Source organism: Salvelinus fontinalis, chromosome 13 (assembly GCF_029448725.1).
Source record: "Salvelinus fontinalis isolate EN_2023a chromosome 13, ASM2944872v1, whole genome shotgun sequence".
NCBI classification, from domain to species: domain Eukaryota; kingdom Metazoa; phylum Chordata; class Actinopteri; order Salmoniformes; family Salmonidae; genus Salvelinus; species Salvelinus fontinalis.
The window spans coordinates 44,131,040-44,153,513 of record NC_074677.1 but is presented as its reverse complement, the minus strand read 5'-3'; the positions used below and the strand labels follow the sequence as shown (position 1 = coordinate 44,153,513).

The window sequence follows — 22,474 nt, the reverse complement described above, 5'->3', positions numbered from 1 at the left end:
TGTATTCACAGGATCTGTGTCTTTCGATTCGTGTATGCTGTGTATTTTTACGAAATGTTTGATGATTAGTAGTTAGGTAAACACGTTGCTCATTGTAATTATTCTAGTCCATTTGTGATGGTGGGTGCAATTGTAAACTATGCCATCTACCTGAAATATGCACTTTTTTCTAACAAAACCTATCCCATACCATAAATATGTTATCAGACTGTCATCTAATGAGTTTTTTTGTTGGTTAGGGGCTATAAATATCTTAGTTTAGCCGAATTGGTGATGGCTACTGGTGTTGGTGGACAAATAAAAGATGGTGGATTATGCTAATGTGTTTTTAGGTAATAGATGTACATCTTTACATATTGTGTCTTCCCTGTAAAACATTTTAAAAATCGGAAATGTTGACTGGATTCACAAGATCTGTGTCTTTCATTAGCTGTATTGGACTTTAATGTGTGAAAGTTAAATATTTAAAAAAAAAAAATTTTTTGAATTTCGCGGCACTGGTTTTTCAGTGGGGGGGGGGTGGGGTGTGCCGCTAGCGCCACGCTGATCCTAGACAGGTTAACATGTTACACAATACATTTATGTTTTGTTCGAAAAATGTGCATATTTGAGGTATAAATCATAGTTTTACATTGCAGCTACAATCACAAATAGCACCGAAGCAGCCAGAATAATTAGAGAGCAACGTGAAATACCTAAATACTCATCATAAAACATTTATGAAAAATACATGGTGTACAGCAAATGAAAGATAAACATCTTGTGAATCCAGCCAATATTTCCAATTTTAAGTGTTTTACAGCGAAAACACAATATAGCATTATATTAGCTTACCACAATAGCCAAACACACAAATGCATTTATCAGCAGCAAAAGGTAGCGATCGCAAAAACCAGCAAAATATATAAAATTAAATTACTAACCTTGACCAACTTCATCAGATGACAGTCTTATAACATCATGTTACACAATACACTTATGTTTTGTTCGAAAATGTGCATATGTTGAGCTGCAAACCGTGGTTATACATTGTGAAAATGTAGCAACATTTCCCCAGAATGTCAGGAGATATTTTTGACACTCACCTAATCTGACCAAAGAACTCATCAAACTTTACTAAAAAATACATGTTGGACAGCAAATGAAAGATACACTAGTTCTTAATTGGTGCTGAAAATCCACTTTTTTCATTGCCTTGCTACGGGGTCCTTGAATGAGCAATCAAACAGACATGTTGGGGTCTGTCTCTATGAGCCGAGCCGGTTTCAATGCACCTAGTCTTGAGACTCTGGGACTTTTCTAAATGTTGCCAGTTTCGTTGAGCTCAAAATGAATTGAACACATTGCAAATACACAAGGCTGTTTATCGGTCTGAGAACCTTCTAGAGCCACATAACTCACCGTGCACAATCAACCTGAGGTCTAGAACAGGTTTCCAAAGTTTCAGAACTCTAGGTCTGACGGTTCTTTAAAAGTTGGAACAAAAGTAACTACCACAGGCACTGTCTGCCTCTTAGCCCCTCAGTGTGTCCCTCCATTTCTGTTAGGGTGAGTACATTTTTCTTTGAAATCTGATGGTTTTATAAGGTTTTTTGACATGCTTAACTAACTATAAGCTAGTAAGGCTTCTTATGCATTAAAGTTTGAATTGCTGACTCTTGTGAACCTGCATTTTCCATTAGTCTCTACTTTTACCAGTGCTCAGGGCCTAACCATGAATATCAGCCTGAAATGTGTGTGTGTTAAAGAGAGCGCTGTACTGTGTGAAATATGTGTGTGTATGCCACAAATGTATCAGTCTGAAATGTGTGTGTGTGTGCTGGAAGTAACAGTTAGCTCAGATAAGAAGCTGGGAAGCTGTAGTTAGCCTTGAGCGAGAACAGTGGACAATGTATACAGGTGCAGATATCTCAGACAATGTTATGAAACTGTCTGACCCCAGTCTCTGGGGTGAGGGAGCGTAATCTACACAGCAACAATGAAGGGACACCAGAAAGCGCAAAGAAGCTGGGACCAGCTTATGTGCCAACACCAACGATAGGCTGGGTGAGTCTAAACCACGCCCAGTCTCTACTCCGACAGGCCGGCTCGGAAGTGGGAACTAATCTCTGTCACGAGTATAATATACTATCTTTGTCAGAAACAAATCAGTTCCTTGTTCCACCCTGCGGGGTGGTGCAGTGAACCCGTATATACGAAAAATGTATTTGCCATTTATTAACTTTTGAATTAAACAATTATTTTAACCAAGTTCAGGTGTGGTATTGTTCCTATCTCAGTTGAACTTTCGCAACCCTAACAGTGTGTACATTTTTCTTTGAAATCTGATGGGACTAATGACTGATTTACAGTTCAGGAGGGTTGCCTAATCACAAATATGAAGTTTTGGAAAGATTTGACATTTTTAACCCTTCAAAACAGCCTATTTGACACCAATTATGTCACTTCCGGTTGGCACAGGAAGCTGAAAGTAAAGACATATACTCACTGGAGTATGCTGTTAGAGAATCCTGAGTTTTAAGTCTATATGTTAAAAATTGACTGATTTACATAGGGCTGAATGAACTATTTCTCTCAAACTGCAGGTTGGGTATTGCAAACACTTTTAGGGTGATTTTAACCACTTCCGGTTGCTCCAGGAAGCTTAGAATCGACACAGGTAGACCTCATGGTGGCTTGATGGATTGTTATCAAAGACAGGTCAATAAGACATTCATAACCCACATAGGCTTCAGGTTGAATTTAGAGGTGCAGTCAATGTATTCCTATGGGGCGAAATGTCATTGTAAACTGTTTGATGTAAACACCTTCTTTTAACTGTTAAGGGTTAATGCCACAAGCTCAAGGTTAGGCTTGCACAGATCGGGAGGACCTGTTATGGCTGCAGGGGCGTATTGAGTAGCCAGATAATATGTGCCCATTTCAAACGGCGTCGTACTCAATTCTTGCTCGTACAATATGTGTTATCTTCCCCCTTCAATGCAGCCTCAAAGAGTTCCCTGGTTTCATTGGCCTGGGACGGATTTAAATTCATGGCATAATATTTGTCTGCCGTCTGGATGTTGTGGCACATGAAGTTGGCCACCCTTTCCCTGTCAATTTTCGGGAGCATGTTTTTCACCTGTAAGACACACACACACACAAATATATGATATTACTTCGGACAACAGTGGAATAGGATTTTACAATAATTAGATTCCTATCTAATCTGACCTACATGAGTGACAATGGAGGTCCGCAGGTCAGTGAAGGAAGGACATTCGGGCAGACCCATCTCTTTCCACACCTCCCTCAGGTTGGCAGGCAGGTTCTTCATCTCCGTGTTCGTGGAATTAAAAAGAAGTGCCGGGCCTTCTTTCCCCCTGAGAGACAGTGTTTGAATTTCAGGAAGCCCGAAAACCACCTGTACTCCTCCTTTGTCAGCGACATCTGGACAATGCCATACTCTCTGTTCGTTTTGTGTTCCCCCACCTAATAGAAATTGAACACAAAAAAAACACAAAAATACACATTACGCTCCGGCGACTGCAGTTATTTCCAAAGATAAACAACCAAGCAAACAAACAAATAAACACAGCCAGCTGTATTTTATAGACTTGCATTGATCAGATACACCCCAGACTGGTCACATTTAGCCTCCACCTCTTTCACCAACATGTTTTTATATAGGCCTGGTCTGTGGCCATATATGGAGGTAAAATAGGCACACAGGTACCCATAAAACAGGTACTGATTCCTCTGTTCTTGTTTCTTCCAATGTTTGTGGGAACATGAAAATAAAAAAAGGCAGCTTCATAATCCCACTCTGTAATGCACTCTATACACCTCTGACGTCTATAAGTGTTTAAAAACAGTGACATCACAGATTGAGAAAAACTTACTCAGCACTTCAGGGATTTTTGCCTTGGCAAGAGACTGGCACACCAGCAGGCTCTTCTTGGACACCACCTTGCCTTCCTTGTTGTCCTTCACCTTTATCTGGTGAAGGGAAATTGGCCGTCTCATGGACCTGCTAATGCCCTTCATCAACCGGTTGATCCCCTTCCACTGGTTCACGGTCAGCCGGCAGCCAGGTGGAGGGGTCTCCTCAGAATATTTTAGAAATGCACCAATAGTCAAGGTGTAGTGGTTGACTGTGGTGATTGCCTTGTTCTTCTGGAGGAATTGAACCCATCTGAAAACACACACACACACACACACACAAAACATACAATCAATTACTGTATTGTTAATTAATGCTTGTGAGACTAGAGATAAAAAATAACTGCTTACTTCCTTATTTTGTCATGGTCTGTGAGGAAAATGAGAGAGGACTGGTAGGTCTCATTCTTCGCCATGTACTTAAGAAATTGTGTCACCCTCTTGACCTTTGAGGCACAATTTTCTCTTAGCTTATAGTTTGGATTTGGGCCTTCACAGGTCTTCTTGAATCCCTCGATAAACACACCTAATGAAAAAAACATAAAATTTTATACTAGAATTACAATCTCATGAGGCTACATGAATCAGTCAGGTGGTTTATCCTATTCTTTTCAAACACAAACTCTTGCCACTATTTGAAGAAACAGTACTTACGCATAGCAGAGTCCGGGAAGATGAGTTTGCAGCTAGATCCTGACACTAGGCTCCTCTCTCTGGTCCCCTGAACCTGTCGCTTGGTCCTGCTGCAGCTCCCCTATTGTGTCTGTGTCTGCCTGAAAGTTGAGGGCCTTTTTTGCCGGACTCACACTGGCAATCCCCATCTGCCTTTTCAGCAGCTGGTACTTCTTCCTCACTCTATGTAGTGCAGAGATCAACTTCAGCTTGTCCTCTTTAAGTGATTTGTTGGTCTCACTTCTCATTTCTCTTGCACAGCTTTCTTCAGTCTCTGGCAGTGGCAGGAATCCTCTTTGCAGTCCACTTCCTCCTCTGCTTCTGTTTGTGAACATAACATTGCCTCCTCCTCCTCTCTCCTTACCGTCTCCACAATATCAAAATCTGTCGCCAGTGGGATGGCAGGGATCAATGCCCTCAATGCCGCCAGCCTCTCCATCGTCAGCCGTCTCTTAAGGTCGTCTAAAACCCGTTTCCTCTGTTGAGCTCTGAGTGGGTGTCCATATGCCGGTCTAGTCTGCTGAGATGTGTGGAGCATCCTAACACTGGACACTGCTCCTGCCTGACATTGACACGGCCCGACTGCCAATTACAAAGGAGTATCCTTTCTTCACTGTTCCTCACATGGTGTACATACCTAAGGTGCTGACAGAAGCCAATAACAACCTTATAGCAAATTGGACATGAGCGCACAGGAGCCATCTATAATATTCTATGCTATTGAAAAGTGAAAAAACAGTAAATAAAAGACTTTACAGAATCCCTTAAACAATACAGAAAGTACACTGTTTCAGGCTGCTTAATTGATACTCAAACACTCCTCATCCCTCTAGAATATCCTTCTTACAAGAACCTGCACTCCTCCTCTGATTGTCAGCCCCAGGTGAAATGCAGTCTATTAGGAAAAAAAAATCACTCTTCTCCTTTTAAACTCCCCCCCCAAACTCCTCCCATGCTGTCAGCACATGACCAAACTCTGTGTTTATCCATTTAATAATGCTCAGAGTGAGCTACATCAGATGACTTTTCTGCTGTCACCGGTCAGACCGAATGAGCTACGGTCAAGCGGGACGTCTCGTTGAACTCGGCACGGCCTAGAGATAATAGGAATGCCATTGTCGGCTCTGTGTGTCTTTAACTTCTTGCGACTACAGGGGGTGCTGTTTTCTCATTAGCATAATTGCATTACAGATTAAACGGCTTCCTACTAAATTCTTTATCGTACAATATGCATATTATTACTATTATTGGATAGAAAACAGTCTCTAGTTTCTATAGGCGTTGGAATTGTGTCTCTGAGTGGAACAGAACTCATTCTACAGCAATTTCCCTGACATGGAGTCAGATTTCACACATTTTGGCCCCTGATCTGGAGTCCGTTTAAAGGCCACTGTGAACGCTATCAGGATACGGACACTGCTTACGTCTTCCCCTGGATGCCTTTATGTGATGACGATTTGAATGGTATCGATTGCGCAATCACAGCCCCTATAAAACAAAAACACGTGTAGGTAGGCACTACTTTCCAGCTGCGTCGGACGCACGGTGGACACCGGAACCGTTCTTTTTCCAAGCATTAGTGTAGCCAGTTATATTTCTCCGGTCATCTTTCTACTCGTTATAGGAGTTAAAAACATCATAAGGTAGTTAATTTAAACCGTTTTATAGCAATTTATATCCGTTTAGTGCGATTTTGGGACATTTATTTCTGAGACACTGTGAATCTCTGGGCACGGTTCCAGTTCATGCCGAACGCAATGGGCATTTCTACATGGCAAGAGGACAGCTTTCGACCAAAAGACGATTAGACCCAAGAAAGGATTCTTTGCCCAAGATACTGATGGAAGAACAGCTCAAAGTAGGAACAATTTATTATGATAAATTGTGTTTCTGTCAAATTGTTAATCGCTTATGACGCCATCTTGCTAGACGTAGCTTCGCTTGGCGCAAACTGTATTGAAAAGTAAGGATAATTTAAAAAATGTAAATCAGCGATTGTATTAAGAATTAAATTGTCTATCAATCGCTGTCCACCCTATATTTTTTAGTCACGTTTATGAGTATTTATGTATACGGCTAGATCACTGTCTAATATGGCGCACGACATTGTCTGACCAGCTGGGCAACTTTTGTCATTGTCTAACCATGATTTTGGTGGCTAAATATGCACATTTTCGAACAAACTGTATATGTATGTTGTAATGTGATGTTATGTATATGTATGTTGTAATGTGATGTTACAGGAGTGTCATCTGAAGAATTCTGAGAAGGTTAGTGAAAAAATTAATATATTTTGGCGATGTTTACGTTATCGCTCTATTTGGCTAGAATCAATGCTCTGGTAACGTCCTGAGTTTTAAGTCTATACGTTAAGAATTGACTGATCTACATAGGGTTGAATGCAGTGATTTTTCAAAATTGCAAGTCATGTATATCAGGACACCTTTTAGGGTGATTTTAACCACTTCCGGTTTGTCCAGGTAGCTTAGAATCAACACAGGTAGACCTCATAGTGGCCTGATGGACTGACATCAAAGACAGGTTCATAAGACATTCATAACCCACATAGGCTTCAGGTTGAATTTAGGGGTGCAGTCAATGTGTTGCTATGGGATGACAATGACATCCCAAAAGCAAAAGACTTGAAATGTAGGTCAAGGGTCATTTTCTTGTCACTGTCGCTGCGCTCAGACCGAGCGAGCTACGGTCAAGCGGGGCATCCCGTTGAACTCGGCACGGCCTGGAGACTATGGTGATGTGATTTCAGAATGCTATTTTGGTACATTCATGGAAGGCGCTGTGAATTTTGGGCCAAGGAAGCTACTGATCGAGAGGAATCTTATCAGGATGCTGTCCAAGCCGGGAACACCACCAACACCCCGAACTGGTCTCCAAGGAATCCTCCTTGGATTCGAAACGAGGCGAGTATCGGAGAGTACAGAGGATGTTTTGTGCCAATGAGAAGAAGATTGCTAAATATATTCTGGATGGCAATGGAGATGGTAAAGCTGCCTCCCTGCCACTGGAGATTGCTTTGGCATTCAAGAGTCGGTGGGAGACAGCCGGGGCATTTCATGGTCTTGGTCAGTTCTGCTCAAGTGGCGACACGGATAACAGGGTCTTTCGGTCTCTTATTTCAGCAGCCGAAGTATGTGAGAACCTTAGGGCAATTAAAAACGGTACAGCAGCTGGGCAAGATGGGATAACGAAAACGGCATTGCTGGCCGCTACCTTTTCCGTATGGTTGACGTCGGGTACCCCGCCTGGGCCATTCAAGAAGTGCAGAACAACTTCAAGACCGATGACCCGATTTTACTCATCCAATGTCTCCTCTGTTGTTCAATCTGGCCCTGGACCCAATGATAGAAACCCTTGAACGCTACGGCTTGGGTTACAGACTGGATGATCGTCAGATCACGGCCTTGGTCTTCGCTGATGGCCTAGTTCTGGTGAGCGGTTGTTGGGAGGGCATGGCGCACAATATCCAGATTCTGGAAGAATTTTGCTGACTGATTGGACTGAGAATTCAGCCCAGAAAGTGCCATGGTTTTCTCACTCAAAAAGTTTGGGGAATGTGTCTGATCAACCTCTGTGAACCCTGGATAACGTGTGGAGAAGAACTGCACATGGTCGGGCCAGAGGAGTCGGTTGCATACCTGGCGTGAGGGTGAGTCCGTGGTATGTCATTATGGAGCCAGAACCTGTCGAACGACTCCGTAACTGGATTAGATCAATTGGGCGGTCAACGCTGAAGCCTTTTCAGAAGGTGAGGATGTTGAATGTCTATGTGGCTCCGAGGATGGTATATCAGGCTGATCATTGCGGGCTAGGGCCAAAAGTCCTGAATGTACTCGATGGGATGATCAGGAAAGTGGTGAAGGTGTGGCTTCACCTTCCGCCGTGTACCTGTGACGGGTTGCTTTACTCAAGATGCCAGGATGGTGGGCTGGGCATAGTAAAGTTAGCTTGTCAAATCCCATCTATCCAAGCTATGAGGGTCTACCGCCTGTGGCATTCTGAGAATACCATAATGCGGTTAGTTACCCGCAGGACAGTCGAGCCAAAAGAGTACCTTGGGATGTGGCTGAGAGCTGGTGGGGATGAGGCAGGATTTTCTCCCCTGGATGAAAGGGAAGATAGAACTGTAGAACTGTACGGACCCTGCTGACTAGGTGAGGCCAAAATGCCCAGTCACCCCTGATTGGAGGCAAGTAGAGTTCCTGAGATGGCAGAACCTGACATCGCAAGGAAATGGAGTGCAGGCCTTTGGCAGAGACAGAATCAGCAATCAGTGGTTGGCAAATCCGGCAACGTTGGGATTTAGAGAGCGCCACTATATTGCAGGTCTCCAGCTGAGGGCTAATGTATATCCATCTCGCGAGGCGCTGGTTAGGGGCAAGAAAGACTTACCAAAAGTTTGCTGCCACTGTCTATCAGGAACTGAATCTTGCTCGCACACTCGGACAGTGTCTTGCAGTGAAGGATCGTCGCATCAAACGGCATCACAAACTGTGTGACTTGTTAGCAAATGAAGCCGAAAGCGCCGGATGGAACGTCAGAGAAATGTGCTGCAAGACCCATGCCAGGGTATTGCGGCGCCTAGACCTGGTGTTCGTTAAAGATGGTAACGCTTTGGTGGTGGATGTTACTGTGCGGTACGAGATGGCCTTTTATATGCTCATGGTCGCGACGGTAGAGAAAGTTGCCCGGTACACCGATTGCTTCGTACGTTGCGACTGCCCTGAAAGTGAGGAAAGTAAAGGTGTTTGGCTTTCCACTGGGAGCTCGAGGCAAGTGGCCAGCTACATGCTTTGGGGGTGAGTTGCGGTAAGAGGAAACAACTTGCCAAACTGTTCAGCAGAAGGGCTCTTCTGTACTCCTTGGATTTCCTCAGGGACTTCTACAGAACGGATGGGGAGGCAGTGGACTCGGAATGCGAGAGCGAAGATAGTCGCCTATCGAGCCTGGACATGGCTATCGGGGGGTGCTTGCTGCAAGATGGGAGCACTTTCACTGTCGTCCCTTAAATTCTGCCCTGATTCCTCACACTCGAACACAGCCCTAGCCTTGCTAGGAAATCCAATTGGCCTATGGAGCATCATGACGGTGGAAGTACTGGGGAGGTGGCGGCAATGTTGAGTCATGGTGTACTGAGCGAACCCCTAACTTCAGTTGGGAGAAGAGGGCCAAGGAGGAGCTGGGTTGTCTAGTACAACCAAGCTCACAGGCAAGAGGGTATGGAAGAAGATCATTACTGGGCTCAGTATCATCTCACCCTAGGAAATGCGGTGGGGCCACGGTTGTACACTTACCTATACCGGGATGGGTGAGTGGATAGGCCGGTAAAGGGTCAGAGTTGGTCGGAGGAAGGAAGTTAAGAGTGGTTGCTCATTTGTTAAGTTATATAAGGTTGAAGTTAAATCCTGAGTCAGCAGGTTTCGAACAAGGCCAGAAGATGCCTAGTGGAAAGAATAATTTGAGGAAGCCTGAGGGTTACAGGTATATGAAGGCAAAGGGCCACGGTTGGTTGGTGTGCTTATTTAATTTATCCTTTTCTCAATAGGGGGGCGCTATTTTCACTTTGTAAAAAATCGTGCCCAAATTAAACTGCCTCGTACTCTATTCTAGATCGTACAATATGCATATTATTATTACTATTGGATAGAAAACACTCAAGTTTCTAAAACAGTTTGAATTATATCTGTGAGTAAAACAGAACTCATTTTGCAGCAAACTTAGACAGGAAGTGAAAAATCTGAAATCGAGGCTCTGTTTCAGGGCCTTCCTATTCAATTGTCTGAAATCTATGGATATACATGCACTTCATACGCCTTCCACTAGATGTCAACAGGTGGAATGGGGTGTCTAGCTTGATCTGAGGTCGAACAAGAGCTTTTGGAATGACGTGTCTGGAAATGTCATTGTCTTTGAAGGCGCGAGAAGGAACCCCAGATTGCCTCCTGAAAAGCTTTCGGTATACACGGCTAATATCTCCGGCTTTGATTTTATTTGATACATGTGATAATATCATCGTAAAGTATGTTTTTTTCAATCGAGTTTCATCAGATTATTCAACGTTTATCAGGAGTTTGAGTTTTGCGTTATTTGCGTCGAGAGAAGATGGACATCTTTGCGCCACTTGGCTAGCTATGGTTGCTAATTCGACAGGAGAAGAGGACATTCTAAGAGCAAACAACGATTTATTCTAGACCAAGGACTCCTTGTACAATGGTAAAGTTATTGTTATGGTAAAGTTATTTTAAAAAATCTAACACGGCGATTGCATTAACCTGTTTGGCGTGCAAGCCCGACGTCGGTACACTTATGAAAACAGCCAGCTCAAAGTGCAGGGCGCGAAATTCAAAATATATATTTTTTTAAATATTTAACTTAACTTTCACACATTAACAAGTCCAAGACACCAGATGAAAGGTACACATCTTGTGAATCAAGCCAACATGTCCGATTTTTTAAATGTTTTACAGGGAAGACACAATATGTAAATCTATTAGCTAACCACGTTAGCAAAAGACACCACTATTCTTACTCCATCAGTTTTTTACTCCATTAGTAGCTATCACAAATTCTACCGAATAAAGATATAAATAGCCACTAACCAAGAAACAACTTCATCAGATGACAGTCTGATAACATATTTATTGTATAGCATATGTTTTGTTTGAAAAATTTGCAAAGTTCAGGTATAAATCATAGTTTACATTTCAGCTACAATCAGAAATTGCACCGAAAGCAGCCATAATATTTACAGACACCAACGTCAAATACCTAATTACTCATCTTAAAACATTTCTGAAAAATACATAGTGTACAGCAATTGAAAGACAGGCATCTTGTGATTCCAGACAATATTTCCGATATATTAAATGTTTTACAGCGAAAACAAAATGTAGCGTTATATTAGCGTAGCCACAATAGCCAGAAACACTTGGGCGCCCACGACCAGTTCACATGCACGACAGATATTAGAAATAGCATCATAAAATGTTTCTTACTTTTGGTGATCTTCCGTCAGAATGTTGGACAAGGTGTCCTTTGTCCAGAACAGTCGTTGTTTTGATCTGGAACTGCAAATATCCCTCTTCATTTAGCATGGGCACTTGCCAAGTGGCACGGATCACTCCAACGTCAACAAAGTCAGAGAACGGAACACGGCAAAACTCCCGAAAAAATGTCAATAATCTGATTAAACTATATTGAAAAAACATACTTTACGATGATATGGTCACATGTATCAAATACAATCTAAGACGGAGATGTTAGTCGTCCATAACGAGAGCAAAACAGAAGGCAAATTCATGTCCTTTTTCGCGTGCTCCAGAAACAGGAAATGGACGGTCACGTCAAACAAAGAGCTTTAATTCCACCTCAGACCAAGATAAACACAAAAAAAATTCTCACTGCCTCTTGACAACCAGGGGAAGGCGTTAGAAGTGTATGTAGACTCTTATGTATCACGCCCATGTATAGGCATGAAGTTGAACAGAGCATCGATTTCTGACATTCCACTTCCTGGTCAGGAAGTGTGCTGCAGAATGACTTCTGTTTCACTCAGAGAAATAATTCAAACGGTTTTAGAAACTAGAGAGTTTTCTATCCAATAGTAATAATAATATGCATATCGTACGAGCAAGAATTGAGTACGAGGCCGTTTGAAATGGGCACGATTTAACTGGCTACTCAATACTGCCCCTTGCAGCCATAAGAAGTTAACCTACCATCGGGGGACAACATATTAAATGTTTTTTTTTTCGAAGAGGGAGTCAGAAATGGGGCTTGCTCCGTCTGTTCCACGCATCGACCCGGTATTGCAGTACCTCCGTTGTCAAAGGAAATAAATACACAAAGCTATGTAAAAAGCTAGTAGAAGAAGAGAAGTAAAGAAAAAAGAAGAAACATCCAAACTGAAAGAAGGTCCCCCGTTTCCCTCCATTTTACTTGAAAAAAAAAAAAAATAGTCAGGATAGTCTGTCTGACTTTTTACCCACAGCCCTCAAACTTGGAAGAGTGTGTTCGGGGACCACCCGCGAGATCCCGCCCTAGAGTGCAGAGTGTATTTCGGGCCCCGACCACTGACTTCCATACGACTCTGGTTTCTCTTCATTACTCACAAGCCTTTCGCCTTTTACTAAAGACTTCCGTGGAAAGGAACACTTACGAGTTAACGTATTTTTGGAGGGGCTTTGCTTCTGTCAGAGCCCGGTATATCTTGTTTCAAGAGAAACCGACAGAGATGACGCCGAGACTTTTTGCTCAGGCATTTGACTTCAATCGGGCTGACCGACCGGTGTATTTTTCCACTCAAAGTAGTCGCTCGGGCAATTGATGATTCAAAGTTTTATTTTTCCTTTCATACATCCAAACGGTGAACAATTCACACATTTATAATATACCCATACAAATCGTTTTCATAACAAAAAAGCCACTGGTTTTCAAAACGTTGTACCACCACATAACATACACCATAATCTATTTCACAGTTGAAAAATCAGCACGTCAAATACATTTTCCAACCGACTGACATTTCCCCCTTCTCAATTTATGGTACTTGGAAACATACTCTTTATGGCTCATAAACACAGGGTACTGGTGTTTATTAACCTGCACAAAAATCCCACAACAGCCTACCAAACGTACCTTCTAGGACTTCCCTATCTGACCAATCCTAGGGCGGCATGGTGGCCCCACTTCCTCTCCTCCCTCTCAAATCTCCCTCCACCTCACAGTTTGCCCCCGACTTAACCAAACCTTGCCTGGTATCCCACAGCCCTTGTTTAAAAAGGCTGATGATCAGCCACAACAAAAAACGGTCCCTTCTTACCCCTCCAGCTCTCCCTATTCCTCTCTCCACCCTAGCCCATGTTAAAACAAAGTCCCCCTTAACTCTACCTAGTAAACACTGTGCCCTGGCCCACACTACTCCAGCGAAGGCACAGTCCCAGTACATGTGGCGTATCGTTTCCTCCTCAACGCAAGTCTCAGACACTGAGGGGATCGTGACAAGCACTTGTGGAGGCTTAACCAGTTTAGATCCTTGAGGCGATTGTCCAAGCCCCGCACCTGTATGTTCTCCCAGACCACAGCAGGGGTACCCACCACAAGGGCAGCACAAACGCTCCGTCTAACCTCCTCGTACAGGTGTCTGTGATCCAAACATACTCATGGCTGAAGTGCCACGGCAGCTGTTCAGCCCGAGGACCTGTGTTGGACCACACCATTACGCTTCTCGCCTGGTACGACTAGAACACCCGCAGGAAGTATTGTTCTAAGTGTTCTACAAGTGTTCTAAGAACACGGTACCCTGCTCTTCCTCTACTACCCTCTCCTGGAAAAAACCCCGGAAATGGTCAGTTGCCACCCTGACCATCTGCGCCGGCTCCCTGACTATCCTACCCTGTCTATCCCACACCCCATAAAAAAACCTGTCTTACCAGCTTTTCCCTAACTGATTTTTAAAAAACACTGCAGAGCAGGTCTGTGTGCACGCTGCAGGAAGGCACGGGCCTGAGTTGAGCCTTGAGGCTGGTTGCACACTCAACGTCCATCGAGGTTGCCAGCCTTATATTCAAGCTCAAGTAAACGTTGGAGCTGCTCCACCTCCCTTCTCTCCTCTCTCACCTTCCTGTTACAAAACCCACTAATAAAAACCCTAATCCTGACTTTGGCTATCTCCCAACACGCCTCCGCACATAGGTCGGAGACCCTCAAGCTCGCCCCAAAAAAACAAAGTGTTGACAAAAGCTCCCTCCTCCAGGATATCCCGGTCGAGCTTCCAGTACCCCCTACCGAAAAGGCAGAAAGGCACTTTGACCCTAAAGAGAACCCCGTCGTGATCTGAGAAAAACACAGGCAGCAACCGCCCCAGGGATTTGGGTAGAAAGACGTAGTCCAGCCTTCGCAACACCCCCCCCCCCCCCCCCCCCCCCCGGGAGTTGCGCCACGTGGTGCCCGCCAGTGCCGAAGCAGTGTTACCAGACCATGGCTTGCCATAAGTCCGGTGATGGCCCCTACACTACCATCTGCTACCCCTCCTAAATCTACATTAAATTCCCCTCCCACTACCAAAACCCTGTTTGTGGCACACAGAGGTGCCAGAAGCTTCACCATCTCCCTTCTCTCTGGCACCGTCTGTGGCCCGTATACCCCTATAACCCTTAGTCTAAAATCCCCTAATACTATGTCTACCCCCAAAACCCCCCTGCATCGCTACGTGTGTTCCCTCCACATTCACCTCCCTTGGCAAAAACGGTACTTCTGTGCACTGCAGGCAGCTGTAATGTGCCAATATTCTCTGCATTTTTTGCAGTACGGAGGTGGGCGGGTGTAAAACAGTGTAAAACAGCATCCCTCTATCCGAACCATCGAGAAACTTTCCAGGGAATGGAGGGAACCATCAAAACCTCCTTGATCCGGCCTAAGGAGCACCTGGAATTGACGTCGGCCTTTCCAGAACCCCAGGGAGTCATTTACATACCTTGCCCCTGATGTTACGTTGCAGAAACGACTCCGGTAATCCCTTATGGCGATATCCGCCACATGGGGGTTGTACATATGTACGTTGATTAGCCTAAAGTTTGTCTTCGCTAGGCACGTCACATTGAAGAAAGACAGCGGCCTCTCCACAGCCTTAGCTCGGTGCATCGTCGTATCGCACATTAATTCAGTGTGGAAGGTTACATCTTACGCCTCCTCCATCGCATTTCCCTGTAGACACATCACCTCTTGTACTCAAAGTTTTAGGGCCCCAATCAGCACGGTCCTTGCGAAGGTGTCCCTCGGTATCCGGCCCTCATCCTCCTTCCAAGCAAAACGAATCGTGTTTTTTAGTCCAGTCCCAGCTCCACCGTTAGTGTTGGCCATCTCCTCACAGAGAATGCCTGCATATTCCAAACTTTTCCAAAAATAAAAAGGAAACTGCCCTTTGACTCAGCGAGCTTTGAGGCACCGCAGAACCGAGCTTGAACTGATCCAAAAGGCCGAGAAGCAATAACCCAAAAAATGGCCCCTGCACCCGCCGGGCATCCGGGGATCTCGGCAGACCTCAGCGTTTTGGCAAAAGTTGGCTCCTCCCCACCCAACGTTTCCCTGGTGACAGGCAGGTGTTTGTTTTTTAAAGTCGCCAATGCGTCTTTAAGAATTGGTGTGATCAGCAAAATTTAGAATAGGTCCTACCTATATTTTGGACAAACCTAGCAGCGCCACTTTGACTTCTCCCCAACCCACTTCACTCTCCCCCTCCCTTCCTCCCCCAGTTCCTTCCAGCAGAGGGGGCAGTTCGCCCCTCCTTATCCAACATCATGAACTTGTAAGTTGAAAAGACTTTGACATCAGTACAGACCCATCTCCTGGAGAGAGGGTTGTCCTTCATTCCCTGTCCCGTCAAATTCGACTGGGAGGAACTTCATAAGGACAGGACACCCACAAATACCATAGACGACTTAAACTTTGACTATCAGGCAAATGACAACTACTTACCGTTCACCCTTCCTTCAACCTGGGAACCTAAACTGTCACAGGTAGATAGAATCTAATCAGAACTGACCAAGACACCCTTCACAACTACCACACCCAGGCAGATAGACAGGACATCCTCACTCGCATAGAAAGACAAGCTATACAAGGACTTAAAAACAACCTTCACATAACATTGAAACCAGCAGATAAGGGATCCAAAACAGTGATCCTAGACAAACATCAACACACATATGAGGCAAACAGACAGTTATCTAACCCCAAGTACTATGTACCAATAGAAAACAGCCTACAGGGGGGGGACAAAATGGCGCCGTAGAGAGAACACTGTTTCAGCGAGCTCCCGTGGCATTCGTAAATTTATATTTTTTTCATTCATCTCCTAGCTTGAAAAAGTAGTAGAATTGGCTAAATAAGTTATCCTGCAATGAGTCTTGACGGTTATTTCTCAAAAATCTCCGACAACATGCCCAGCAGAGCTACTAAGAACTCGACCAAAACCACCATCCCTGTAGATGTGCAGGAGGAGCTAGCTAACGTTAGCGAAGCTAACACCGTTGCGGATCCAGGCACAATGGACCTGGTGATTCAAAAGATGACGGACCAACATTACTAAAGTGATCGATGTTAAGATAAGAACGGTCTTGGAAGCAATAGCAGGCCATTCAGCTGAATTACAGAGGGTGGTCAAACGTGTCGATGAGGCGGAAGGAAGAATTTCTACAGTGGAAGCTTCAACTACATCTATGGACACTAAGATGAAAGCACTTGAGAAACAGGTGCGCGAAATGGCGGAGCACATTGACGACTTGGATAATCGAGGACGCAGATGCAATATTCGTGTTGTGGGACTCCCGGAAAATTCTGAAGGGACACGTTCAGTACATTTTGAGGAATGGCTCCCTGACTACTTACAAATGGACACTAAGACTGGTCGTGTGAAGCTGGACAGAGCCCATCGCTCTCAAGCACCGATACCCGGTCCCAACCAGCGCCCACGGCCAGTGGTTATAAAGTTCCACAACTTCACCGACAAGCAGCGTGTTATGGATGCGGCTAGAAACATCGGCTCTGACGGTAGTCAACGTAAAGGTCCAAAGGTCTCATTCTTCAATGATTACTCCACAGCGGTTGTACGAAGACGCAAAGGGTTTGATGAGGCGAAGGCTCGACTCAGGAGAATGAAGATGGACTACGCACTGTTGTACCCGGCCACATTGAAGATTATGGTCAACGGATCGCCTAAGAAACTCTCCACACCTGAAGAGGCTGCTGCGTTTATTGACTCTCTCGGGTAAATAACTTTAAGCTGCGTCGCCGCAGCATTGGATAACTTTATTATCTTATTTGAATCTGATCATGAAACAGTGGTGTGAGTTCTCACATGCTCCGGTTCAGTAATATTCGTATTTTTATTATTTTTCTTCCTAAAGTAACTGCCGCTATAGCTCAGGCTGAGATATGGGCGAATCTATATTGGTACCCAGGCTTGGTTTTAGGTGGAAGAGCCTCAATCTTCATATATTGATTTTTATTTTCATATGTATAAGGGACGAGGCTATTGAGTGGCAATGCAGACTTAAGAGTCTACATTGGAAAGTTGAAATCCCCTGCATGTTAGTGTTAGGGTTGCTTCAATTCAATCTGGTATAAGGACAAGTATGACAATGAGTCACTAATTGTATGCTATGTATTTTTTATTAACTAAGTAATAAATGGCAAATGCAACTTTCGTATATACGGGTTCACTGCACCACCCCGCAGGGTGGAACAAGGACCTGACTTGTTCCTGACAAAGATATTATAATATACTCATGACAGAGATAGTTCCCGCTTCCGAGCCGGCCTGTCAGAGTAGAGGTCCAGTGTGGTTTTAGAATTACTGGCCTATCGCTGGTGTTGGCGCTTAAGCTAGTCCAGCCCCTTAGCGCTTCGGAGGGTCCGCTGATATCTTGATAGTGTTGCTGTCTTGCCCCACAGTTCCTGTTTTTTTGTATTTTCGGTACTTTTCCATCCTAGCTACCCCTCGTGATGTGCACCCGTCCCCTCCAAGATTAGTCAAGTCATGCTATATGTTTAGCCACACTTTGTTGCACAATTATAACACACACACACATATGTTTAATGTACTTACCCCCCCCCCCCCCCCCCCCCCCATACAATCAATAAAACTCAGACCTCACAATGTTAGCTATTGGGAAAACCCCCTTTTGGATCTTTACATGTTTAATTTTTGGGTTTAGTATAGTTAGAGTTCAGGGTTCATATTGTTTGTTTATGCTCGGTGAGATAGAAGAGAGTTCAACACATGGAAAAAGGTACCACCCCATTTTTACAGTGGGATTCAGTCTGAATATGAAACGGTCAAAGTACAATGGCAGGTAATACACCGCGTGTATGTACATGGTACATTAGAGGGAGCCATAATCCCATTAAAAGGAAGAAGGTACTGTCTTTTTAGAAAAAATAAAATATTGATATTGCCCTGTTGCAAGAAACTCATTTGGATGATTAAGGAGCATCTGAAATTACAACAAGGGGGGTTTGGTCAAGTGTTTTTCTCATCATTTACATCCAGAAGTAGAGGTGTAGCAATTCTTGTGAAAAATAACTTACCACTTAAGGTCTTGAATTGTGTGAAAGATAAACTTGGTAGCTTTGTTATAATTAATGGTATTTTACAAGGGCAGAACATCTCCATAATGAATATTTACTCCCCCCCCCCCCTGCCCACCCCCCTGATTTCCTCACTAAGGTATTTCTAGACTTTTCAGAATTAAACTCAGACACTGGAGTGGTTGGAGGAGATTTGAATTGTTTGTTGAACCCCCTTATTGATAAGTTTCCCAGCGGTATAGCTTCACTCTCTCCTCGAGCTAAGTCACTTAAAGCTATTTGTGATGATCTGGGGTATGCTGATGTTTGGAGAACTTTTCACCCCTCCAACAGAGTTCACTTTTTTTCTCTGCACCTCATGGATGTCAGACTAGAATAGATTACTTTTTTATGCCCAGGACGTCTTTGCAGTCTGTTTTATCCGCTAGGATAGGAAGCATAGTCATATCTGATCATGCGGAGGTGATCCTGGACATAAAACTCAACGGGGCATTCAATCTGTCAAGACATTGGAGGTTGAATACAACCATCCTTAAAGACCATACCTCATATTTTATTACAGAGTTTGAAGCATTTTTCTCTTAACTCTCAATCAACAGATAATCCCTCGCTCCTTTGGGAAACCTGTAAAGCGTACGCCAGGGGTCTGATTATGTCATACACAGCCACTAAGAGGCGGAAAAAGCGTGAAAAGCAAAAAAAGTTAGAGGGTGAATTAGGAACTAAAGAGAAGGACTATATTAAAACTCCCACTCCTGCCCTACTAAAGGAAATATCAGTTCTTAGATCAGCGTTGGACTCTCTCCTAACACAGGACGCTGAAAAGAAAATGGTACTTGTCAGGCAAAAGCTATATGAACATGGCGATAAGCCAGGAAAGTACTTGGCGTACCTAGCTAAAAAGAGAGCTGACTCAGTCAATTGCTACTATTACTGATTCGGATGGCAATCATTTATATGAAAATAAATTGATAAATGACTCATTTAAGAAATTTTATGCAAATCTTTATGCCTCAGAACTGCCAAATGACGCACCCAAATTAATGGAGAATTTATTTAAGATTGAGCTCCCTACTATCTCCGAAGAACAGAGGTCTCTCCTTAATGCCCCTATTACCGAGGAAGAGATAATGTTCGCAATTAAGAATCTGCAAAACGGTAAGGCCCCAGGACCAGACGGGTTTTGTAGTGAATTCTATAAAGAGTTCCATGGCATGATCCTTGAGCCATTGCGGGATATGTTTAACCACTCATTTTCAAATGACCAGCTTCCTCAAACGCTGAGGGAAGCCAACATATCACTTAATCTCAAAAAGGGAAAATGTCCAGTCTTGTTCCTCGTACAGACCAATTTCCCTTCTGAATGTGGATAGAAAATTACTTTCTAAAATTCTAGCCACAAGATTGGAGGACTCACTGCCACTAATTGTGAAAGGAGACCAAACTGGCTTCATTAAGGGCCGTAAGTCGTGCAACAATGTCAGGCGGCTTCTTAATGTAATTCAAGCCTACCAACAAAGTGCTAGGGATGGTCTTGTGCTCTCTCTAGATGCTGAGAAAGCATTTGATCGTGTGGAGTGGTCTTACCTACTGTTTGCTCTAAATAAATTTGGTCTAGGGGACAACTTTATAAAATGGGTGAAAGTTTTATATGATGATCCTCAGGCTGCTGTCCTTACTAATGGGCTAAGGTCAAATAGCTTCTCTATATACAGAGCTACCAGACAGGGCTGCCCTTTGTCCCCCCTCCTATTTGCACTCGTTATGGAACCACTGGCCGAGGCCATCAGGGTAACGCCTGCTATACAGGGGCTGCTCATTGGTGATGTGATGTTCGCCATAAAATAAGCTTGTATGCTGATGATGTCCTGATATTCATCTCTAATCCCGAGACCTCAACTACTTCTCTTATTAATATTATTGAATTATTCAGCGAATTCTCAGGCTACAAGATTAACTTAACTAAATCAGAGGCTATGCCACTTGGTAGCCTTCACTCTGTACCTAATACTTCTCCCCCCTTCCCTTTTAAATGGTCTCCCTCAGACTTTACGTATCTGGGTATATTTGTAACTCCTAAATTCCAGCAAATGTACAAAGCCAATTTTGTTCCCTTGTTTGATACAATAAGACAGGATCTGGAGCGCTGGAACTCTCTCCCGATTTCTTTGTTGGGTAGAATATCCCTCTTGAAAATGAACATTTTACCTAGCCTACTTTACCCAATCCAAATGATCCCAGTATTACTCTCCAATAAGGTAATAAAGGATGTAAATGGATGGCTAAGTTCCTTCATATGGAGTAAACGCAAGCCAAGGCTTAAGATGGCAATATTGCAGCTGCCAAGTTCTATGGGGGGCTTGGATCTGCCCAATATCAGGTTCTATCAGTGGTGTGCCCACCTATGTTATATTTCTGACTGGATCACAAACGATGACTCCTCTATTTGGCTAGACATTGAGACTTCTCTTTCAAAATACCCCTTACAGGATCTTTTATTTTCAGAAGTTTCAAGTCTGTAGAAGATCACTGCAATAATCCTATTACACTTAACACACTCAAGGTTTGGAGGTCAGTTCAGCGCTTCCTGGGAAGGTCCAAACTAACCTCTGCTCTTACCCCAATTCTTAACAACCCAGATTTTGGTCCAGGATTGCTGGATGCTGGCTTTAGCTTTTGGCTTAATAAGGGCATACGCAGACTAAATGACTTATTTGCTGATAAGATTCTATTGTAATTTGAGCAGATGGAGAAATATCGACTCCCAAAGCAGGACTTTTTCCGTTTCCTACAAGTAAGACATTATATTGTGAAGAGCACCACCTTAATTGGTAACCCTAATATGTCTGTCATTGAGAGAATGCTTTTTTTTCCACAAAGGAAAATGTCTAAGTCTGTTTTATGATGCTTTAAGGTCCTTTCCTGCTGCCAACACACAGAGGGTGAAACAAAGAATTGTCTGTGACTATTTACGAAGAGATGTGGGAGGACATTTGGAGATATGCAAAAACAATATCTATATGTAATCGTACTAGAGCAATCCAATTAAGAATAATACACAGATTGCATATATCCCCAAATCGCAGACATGCCTTTAGCCCCTCTTCCTCTTCTCCTCAGTGTCTTAATAGACACCCTAACACATTGTTTATGGTCATGTACCAAAATACAAAGATACTGGTCTGGTGTTCTGCAAGAAATTGAAAAGATCCTAGGGATTGATCTAGAATTGGACCCAGTTTCTTTACTGTTGGGTCTCCCTAGTAGGCATGTCACTTCTGTGAGTAAGAGGAGGCTTTACAACATCCTTACCTTTGCAGCAAGGAAAAACATCCTTTTACGGTGGATTAGTGATAAGGTTCCTTCTATTAAAGATTGGCATAAGATACTTTTTGAATGGGTGCCTCTGGAATATCTGACATGTACATTGCATTCTAAAACAGATCAGTTCTACAAAGTGTGGGAGCCCTATCTAAATTACCTAGAACCTGAGGTATCAGCTATTATGCTGCAAGGATTCTCTTAGTGTAATTCTGAATACATAGATCACCACCATTCTATGTTCCACGTGTGGAACCTAACTTTGTTTAATTTCTGTTTGTTTAAAATGTATGTATTGAGAGACGCAATGATGGGGATAGGGTGAGAGAAGCGGGGAGAGGAAAATGGTGTGCGTATGTATATGTGTATATATATATATGTATGCGCAGGTATACGTAGGCGAGTGCTGTTTTTTTTTTGTTGCCTTGTCTCTGTTGTTGTATCTCTTTAATAT

The 22,474-nt window shown here is 43.6% G+C and overlaps 1 non-coding gene across 1 annotated transcript; it reads left to right on the top strand.

The window, feature by feature from the left end:
• Nucleotides 1-12,695: 12,695 nt before the first annotated feature.
• LOC129869130 (U5 spliceosomal RNA) lies at nt 12,696-12,811 on the top strand. Its single transcript, XR_008761853.1, has one exon. It is a non-coding gene; the product is annotated as a U5 spliceosomal RNA (small nuclear RNA).
• Nucleotides 12,812-22,474: the final 9,663 nt, after the last annotated feature.